Source organism: Herpailurus yagouaroundi, unplaced genomic scaffold, assembly GCF_014898765.1.
Source record: "Herpailurus yagouaroundi ecotype Mexico unplaced genomic scaffold, PumYag 67793, whole genome shotgun sequence".
NCBI classification, from domain to species: Eukaryota; Metazoa; Chordata; class Mammalia; order Carnivora; family Felidae; genus Herpailurus; species Herpailurus yagouaroundi.
Genome location: NW_024420586.1, coordinates 14,843,043 through 14,850,523, shown reverse-complemented (window position 1 = coordinate 14,850,523; position 7,481 = coordinate 14,843,043). Strand labels below are relative to the sequence as shown.

The 7,481-nt window shown below is 40.2% G+C and overlaps 1 pseudogene; it reads left to right on the top strand.

The window, feature by feature from the left end:
* Window positions 1-6,672: 6,672 nt before the first annotated feature.
* On the top strand, window positions 6,673-7,169 carry LOC121026073 (60S acidic ribosomal protein P1-like; annotated as a pseudogene).
* The last annotated feature ends 312 nt before the right edge of the window (window positions 7,170-7,481 follow it).

Genomic DNA, 7,481 nt, shown 5'->3' with positions numbered 1-7,481 from the left:
GCTCTGTCTCTCTCTGTCCCAAAAATAAATAAACGTTGAAAAAAAAATAAAAATAAAAAAAAACTATTTCAGAGGCACCTGGGTAGCTCAGTTGGTTCGTTGGAGAAGTGGATAAAGTACACCAAAGATGGCTGATTGGACTAAAACCAAACTCTGGTCTGTAGCTTAGAGACCCCTTCTCCGGTTTCTTCTTCCTATGTTTGCTGTATGCAGGAAAACCCCCACAGATATGGAGGCTGTCGGCTATAAATTACCCTCCCCACTTGCATTCCGGGCTCACACCTTTGGAGAAACAGTCTTCTCTGAGCCCGCCAGTGTAAAATAAATCTCTAATCCACCAAGATCTCCGAGTGCTGCTTGGTTTTTCCACCAGCGTTCCAGCCTGGTTTCATAACAGGTTAAGTACCTGACTTCAGCTCAGTTCATGATCTCACGATTCATGAGTTCGAGCCCCACATTGGGCTCTCTGCTGTCAGTGCAGAGCCTGCTAGGGATCCTATGTCTCCCTCTTTCTCTGCCTCTCTTAAAAATAAATAAACATTAAAAAAATAATAAATAAGGGGTGCCTGGGTGGCTCAGTCAGTTAAGCAACCAAATCTTGGTTTTGGCTCAGGTCAGGTTCTCATGGTTGCGTTTGAGCCCTGCATCAGGTTCTGCGCTGCCAGTATGGAGCCAGCTTGAGATTCTCTCTCTCTCTCTTTCTCTGTCCCTCCCCCACCCACACTCTATCTCTCTCTCAAAATAAACTTTACAAAATAAATAAGTCAATATAAATGAATGAATGAATGAATGAATGAATGAAAACTACTTCAGGGAGGGGAGCCTAGCTACCTCAGTTGATAGAGCTTGTGATTTGTGATCTCAGGGTTGTGAATTCAAGCTCCACATTGAGTGGAGAGATTATTTAAAAAATAGAATCTTAATAAAAAAGATTTCAGGAATACATGGCACGGGTGAATACACCAGAGTGAACTTTTTGCAACCCTCCACATTGAAACAGGTTCAATGATTTAGGGATCCGGCTGTTCAGACAGTCTTTTTTTTTTTTTTTTTTTTTTTTTTTTTTTTTTTTTTTTTAAATTTTTTTTTTCAACGTTTATTTATTTTGGGGACAGAGAGAGACAGAGCATGAACAGGGGAAGGGCAGAGAGAGAGGGAGACACAGAATCGGAAACAGGCTCCAGGCTCTGAGCCATCAGCCCAGAGCCTGACGCGGGGCTCGAACTCCCGGACCGCGAGATCGTGACCTGGCTGAAGTCGGACGCCTAACCGACTGCGCCACCCAGGCGCCCCGAGACAGTCTTTAATTTACCTAGATGTGTTGTTCTTCCTGCCAGCATCTTTTCCATATTATCCATGATATAAACATGAAATTCAATTAGAATTTTTGATGAAAGTAACTTAAAATATATCTATACATTCTCCTTGATTTGTCAGTCCTTAATACTAAGCATAAAGTTTTTGGAATGATTATATCTTATAATCTAACACCATTTCCTCATGTCTCCTTTTAGAACTATTGATGTACCTGAATTTAATTTGCTCATGGTCATATACACACAGGAATAATTATAATTGTATTTTAAGTAGATACTTTCAGTTACATACACATGTGTTTCTTTCCTTACTTTCCTGTTCCTGATGTGTGTGTGTGTGAGAAAAGGGACTTGAAACTTTGACAGTTTAGGTAGGAAACTAATGTACCAGAGACATTAAAGTGTGAGATCAAAAGTGGATTCTCCTTCCAACTCTGACATAGGCTGTTTCAATGATCTTGGTCAAGACATTTAATCTCTTAGGTCTTGTATCTGCTCATTTGAATGGGTTAGATTATTTTAAGGGCAACTTGAAATTTCGTGAAACTATCTCCTTTTTTGTTGCTAAATGCTATCACTGATATATTGAGAATTTTTCAAAAACAGGGTATCAAGTTCTGATATTTAAAACCTTCCCATAGGCAAAGGATATGTAGTGAAGAAACTATCCCAAAGGGAGACTTTGAAAAGTGGCAATAACCTCGTCTATGACAAAGGATTTCACCAGCTTCATCACAGATATTAGATGCTAATCTTTAGGTACTTTCTTGCATTGCCCTATTACTTCTAATAGCTGATACAAGGTATTTCTTTGGTGATGAGATATTTCCTTTAAGACTGGGACACTATAACCTTCTCTATCACTGATTAAAATAGGTAACTTAAAATTTGCATCAAAAACTAATTATTTTTACAGGTTTAAAAAAAAAAGCCAAATGTAATTTAAGATTTTATTTTTCAGTAATCTCTGCACCCAACATGGGGCTTGAACTTACAACTGAGAGATCAAGAGTCACATGCTCTACTGAGCCAACCAGGGGCCCCACAGCTTGTTTAATAATAAATGAAAAATTATTCCACACAGAGGGAGTGAATGCTGATCTGTGCAGGTTTTATTTCAATGCCTTTCTGTGATGTTCCAAATTTCCCCTCCCATCTGGTCTATACTGCAAACCCAGTGTTGTGTCATCTAACAAGACCTCATACATTGGACTCAAATATATGCCCATGAATTGATACATATATGTATGTGTAAACACACACACACACACACACACACACAAATAAATTCACTTGATTCTAACAATCCAACCCCTAGAAAGTAGTTTCTTTTTTTAAAGATTTTGTTTTTAAGTAATCTCTACACTCAACGTGGGGCTCAAACTCACAACCCTGAGATCAAGTGTCACATATTCTACTGACTGAGCCAGCCAGGCACGCCCCTCTCAAAAGTTCTCAATGTTCTGGTTCACTGACTACCAAAACTATTTTCTGTGAGGTTGTACTGATGGCCTCAAGTCATTTTTTTTCCTGTTATTCATTTGTAGTAGTTATCAGAGATATTTCCATGGTCAGTGATGTGAAAAATGTTGGGGTCCGGGAGGGAATGGTCAAGAAAGAATTCTTGAGATGTCTTCAGTGCAAAAATGTGGTTTTATTAAAGCACAGGGACAGGACCCATGGGCAGGAAGAGTTGCACTTGGGTTGTGAGGGGTGACTGGTTATATACTTTCAAGCTGGGAAGGGGTAGGGATAGTGTAAGTCTCTAAGGAATCTGGAAGCCAGGTTTCTAGGGCCTTGAGGGGCTAGCTGCTGTTAGGATAAGGTCACTTACTACTGTCTAGTAAAACCTTAGTCATGAGACCCTTCTGATATATATCAGTGGGCCGTGTGCTCAGAGGATGATTGCTAACATATACCTTGGGGGATAGAGATAAAGGAAGTTTCCAAAGGAATTTTTATATATTAAAGGAGACTTACAGGGGTGCCTGGGTGGCTCAGTTGGTTAAGTGTCTAACTCTTGATTTTGGTTCAGGTCACGATTTCATGGTTCATGAAATCGAGCCCGCATTGGGCGCTGCACTGTCAGCATGGAGCCTGCTTGTGATTCTCTCTCTCCCTCTCTCTTTGCTCCTCTCCCCCACTCGCACTCTCTCTCAATCTCTCAAAAATAAGTAAATAAACATTTAAGAAATTTAGAGGAGACTTACAGGACCTGGAGATGGAGCTAATGTTAGCTAAGATTGCCTTTTGCCCTTAGCAAAGTATTAACCTTGAGGCAGTTGAGTTTCTAGAGGAAGATCGCTCTGCCCTCCTCAAGGACTTGTCCATGGGCTGCACATTGTAAGGAAATTTCATTTTTTTCCTTTTGTCTTTATTCCTCACATCAGTCAGCATTCATTTCTACTTCGTCTAGTCAGAGCTTTTCTATTTTCCATTAAGTAACTATTCTTCACTCAACTATATGTAATCATGCTATCTTTGCTTTCTCTGGCTTCCCTCCCTTCTTTCCTTCCTATTAAAAAGAACTGCAGAGGCGCCTGGGTGGCTCAATCAGTTAAGTGTCCGACTTCGGCTCAGGTCATGATCTCGCAGTCCGTGAGTTTGAGCTCTGCGTCGGGCTCTGTGCTGACAGCTCAGAGCCTGGAGCCTGTTTCATATTCTGCGTCTCCCTCTCTCTCTGACCCTCCCCCATTCATGCTCTGTCTCTCTCTGTCTCAAAAATAAACAAATGTTAAAAAAATTAAAAAAAAAAAGAACTGAAAAATCTACAAATTTCATAATACACAATTACAAAAAAGAAGTGTCTAAGGTATGAACCAAAAATCAGTTATTATGACAGCATAATATCTGATAGGATCCAATTACCATTTTAATACATTTGAATTAATGTATTTTGTTTTTATTATCTTTTTTTTTTTTTTTTTTTTTGAGAGAGAGAGAGAAAGAGAAGGAGCGAGCATGTGTGCGCTGGGGAGGGGGCAAAGGGAGAAAAAGAGAATCCCAAGCAGGCTCCATTCTCAGCACTGAGCCTGACATGGGGCTCGATCCTGGGATCATGACCTGAGCCAGTATCAAGAGTCAGTCGCTCAACCAACTGAGCCACCCAGGCACCCCTTGTTTTTATTATCACTTTAAAATATTTTAATACTGGGGGCGCCTGGGTGGCTCAGTCGGTTGAGCGTCCGACTTCAGCTCAGGTCACGATCTCACCCTCCGTGGGTTCGAGCCCCGCATCGGGCTCTGGGCTGATGGCTCAGAGCCTGGAGCCTGCTTCCGATTCTGTGTCTCCCTCTCTCTCTGACCCTCCCCCGTTCATGCTCTGTCTCTGTCTCAAAAATAAATAAACGTTAAAAAAAATATTTTAATACTGTGTGAAAATTTATAACTCAAACACTTACAGAATCCTTAACGCAAAATGCAAAATCCAGGCAGCAAAGCACTGATATTACTCTTTTCTTCTCCTAATTGCATTTCAGAATGAAAACATTTCCTTCCTAAAACAATGCCTAGCAGCTAACAAAAGGGGCATACTAATGTGGACAATTGCAAATGTAATTCTGCCAAAAAGGAATGCAATTTGTTCTTGTTTATTTTTTGTGTTTCGCTTAATGGTATGGATCATCAAAACCTAGATAATTTTATAGCTGAAATCAAGGCATAAATGGATTAAAGATCAATGTAAAAAATCAAGTCTTTTGGCAAAATGATGTGTAAACAGGGAAAAATATTAGTTTTATAGGAAATATTTAAAAGTGAAAGCTAGGGTCTATATGATAACTTCTGAACAAACACTAAAAATGGCTAATTGTTTTTTTCTTCTTTTGTAAATAATTTTCCTGAGGGAATATTCTACCTCAACAATGAGTTAGGAAGTCTGAATTATAGTCTTGTTTAATTGCTAATTTACATATTACCTTGTAGGGGCTATTCACTTTTGCATTTCAATTTCTTTGAAGGGAAGCCAAATTTGTCCACAAAATAGGTCTCTTTGGCATAAGGATTATTTTTAGGCTGATTATTTTTAAGAAACAGCAGACATAGAATGAGCTCTAAAAACTGAGTAGAGGGACACCTGGCTGGCTCAGTCAGTAGAGCATGTAGCTCTTGATCTCAGGGTCACAAGTTCAAGTTCATGTTGGACTTAGAGCTTACTTAATTAAAAAAGAAAAAAAAAAGTAAAAATTACCCTTCAGTAAGAGACATCTACAGTTATAATTATTGTCTCTCTCTGTCTCTCTGTACCAGGATAACTAAATCTCTAGAAACTTGTCAGTGGAGAAGAGTGGACTTAAATATGCATAACAACCATACCCTGTTTACTATGCTTTGCCTGATAACCTCCCATTACTTCTCCCCCTCCAACATCTTTTGTCTTTAGCTGGAGATGTTATTTAAGGCAGTGGCTTGGGCCATCTCTGGGAGTTACTCAGTTTTTCTGGGTCTCTCCCATATATATGGGAGGTATACATATTATTAAACTTAGTTTTTTCTCTTGTTAATCTGTGTTTTATTACAGCGTGTCTCAGCCAAGAACCTACACAGGTAGAGGAAAAATTATTTTTCCTCCCCTACACTATATTTACAAAACAAAACAAAGAAAAATGGAATGAGGCCAACATTTACAATGAATCTAGAAAGGGCTGGGTTTTAGGTTCCCTCTCTTAATTCTTTCAATAATACCAATAGGAATATGTTTTTATCTCCATTTTGCAGACAAGAAAAGTGAGTTTGAAATATGTAAATTTGTCCATTAATATAGCTATTAAGAAATCCAGTTAGGGGTACCTGGGTGGCTTCATCAGTTGAGCAACTGACTTGTGATTTCAACTTAGGTCACGATCTCATGGTTTGTGGTTTCAATCCTCTCTCTCCCTCTCTCTCTGCCCCTCCCCTCCTTATGTTCTCTCTCTGAAAATAAATAAACTTAAAAAAGAATCCAGTTAGGGGTGCCTGGGTGGCTCAACCAGTTAAACATCCAACTCTTGGTTTCAGCTCAGGTCATGATCTCATGATTCGTGAGTTCAAGCCCTGCGTCAGGCTCTGTGCTGACTGCAGGGACCCTACTTGGGATTCTCTCTCTCCCTCTCTTTCTGCCTCTCCCCTGCCCATTCTCTCTCTCTCTCTCTCAAAATAAATAAACTTAATTAAAAAATCCAGTTAGGGTCCAAACTGAGAATTTTCTAGCTCTGTGATAGATGTTTACCACTCCTTTACTGCACGTGTATATATACAGCTAGTTAGAAAACTTGAAAGACACATGAACTGTGGATTAAGGCAAATATTATTATCATTGCTTTAAATATATTACAAACTGGGAAGGATTCTACCTCCAAAATTATATTAGCTTTCCTCTGCTGCCACTAAGGTACTCAGTATTTCTGAGCAAGGAAGCTAAGGCCGTGTTGAGGTGAGCCCCTCACTTCGTCTGGCCATTAGCACCGTGCTGGGCAGCACCTGTTCAGCACTCACCTGCACCATGGTCTCCATGTTAGAGCTCGCCTGCACCTACTCTGCTGAGTGGATAAGGAGGTGATTGTCACGGAGGATAATATCAATGCCCTCATTAAAGCAGCAGGTGTAAATGCTGAACCTTTCTGGCAGGGCTTGTTTGCAAAGGCTCTGGCCAACATCAACATCTGGAGTCTCATCTGCAAGGTAGAGGCCGGTGGACCTGCCCCAGCAGCCAGTGCTGTACCAGCAGGAGGCCCTCCTTCCACTACTGCTGCCCCAGGTGAGGAGAAGAAAGTGGAAGCAAAGAAAGAAGAATCAGAAGAGTGTGAGGATGACATGGGCTTTGGTCTTTTTGACTAAATCCTTTCTGTAACCTGTTCAATAAAAAGCTGAACTCTTTAAAAAAAGATCACTGTTGGGGCACCTGGGTGGCTATATTGGTTCGGTGTCTGACTTCAGCTCAGGTCATGATCTCATCACTTGTGAGTTTGAGCCCTGCATCAGGCTCTGTGCTGACAGCTTGGAGCTTGCTTGGGATTCTGTCTGTCTGTCCATCTGTCTCTCTCTCTCTCTCTGTCCCTCCCCTAGTTACGCTCTCTCTCTCAAAAATAAACAAACATTAAAAAAATTATAAAAAAAAAGATTACTGTTTAATAGACACTCAAAGATAAGGAAAACATATATTATTTCACAAGTACTAAAGAGGTAGAA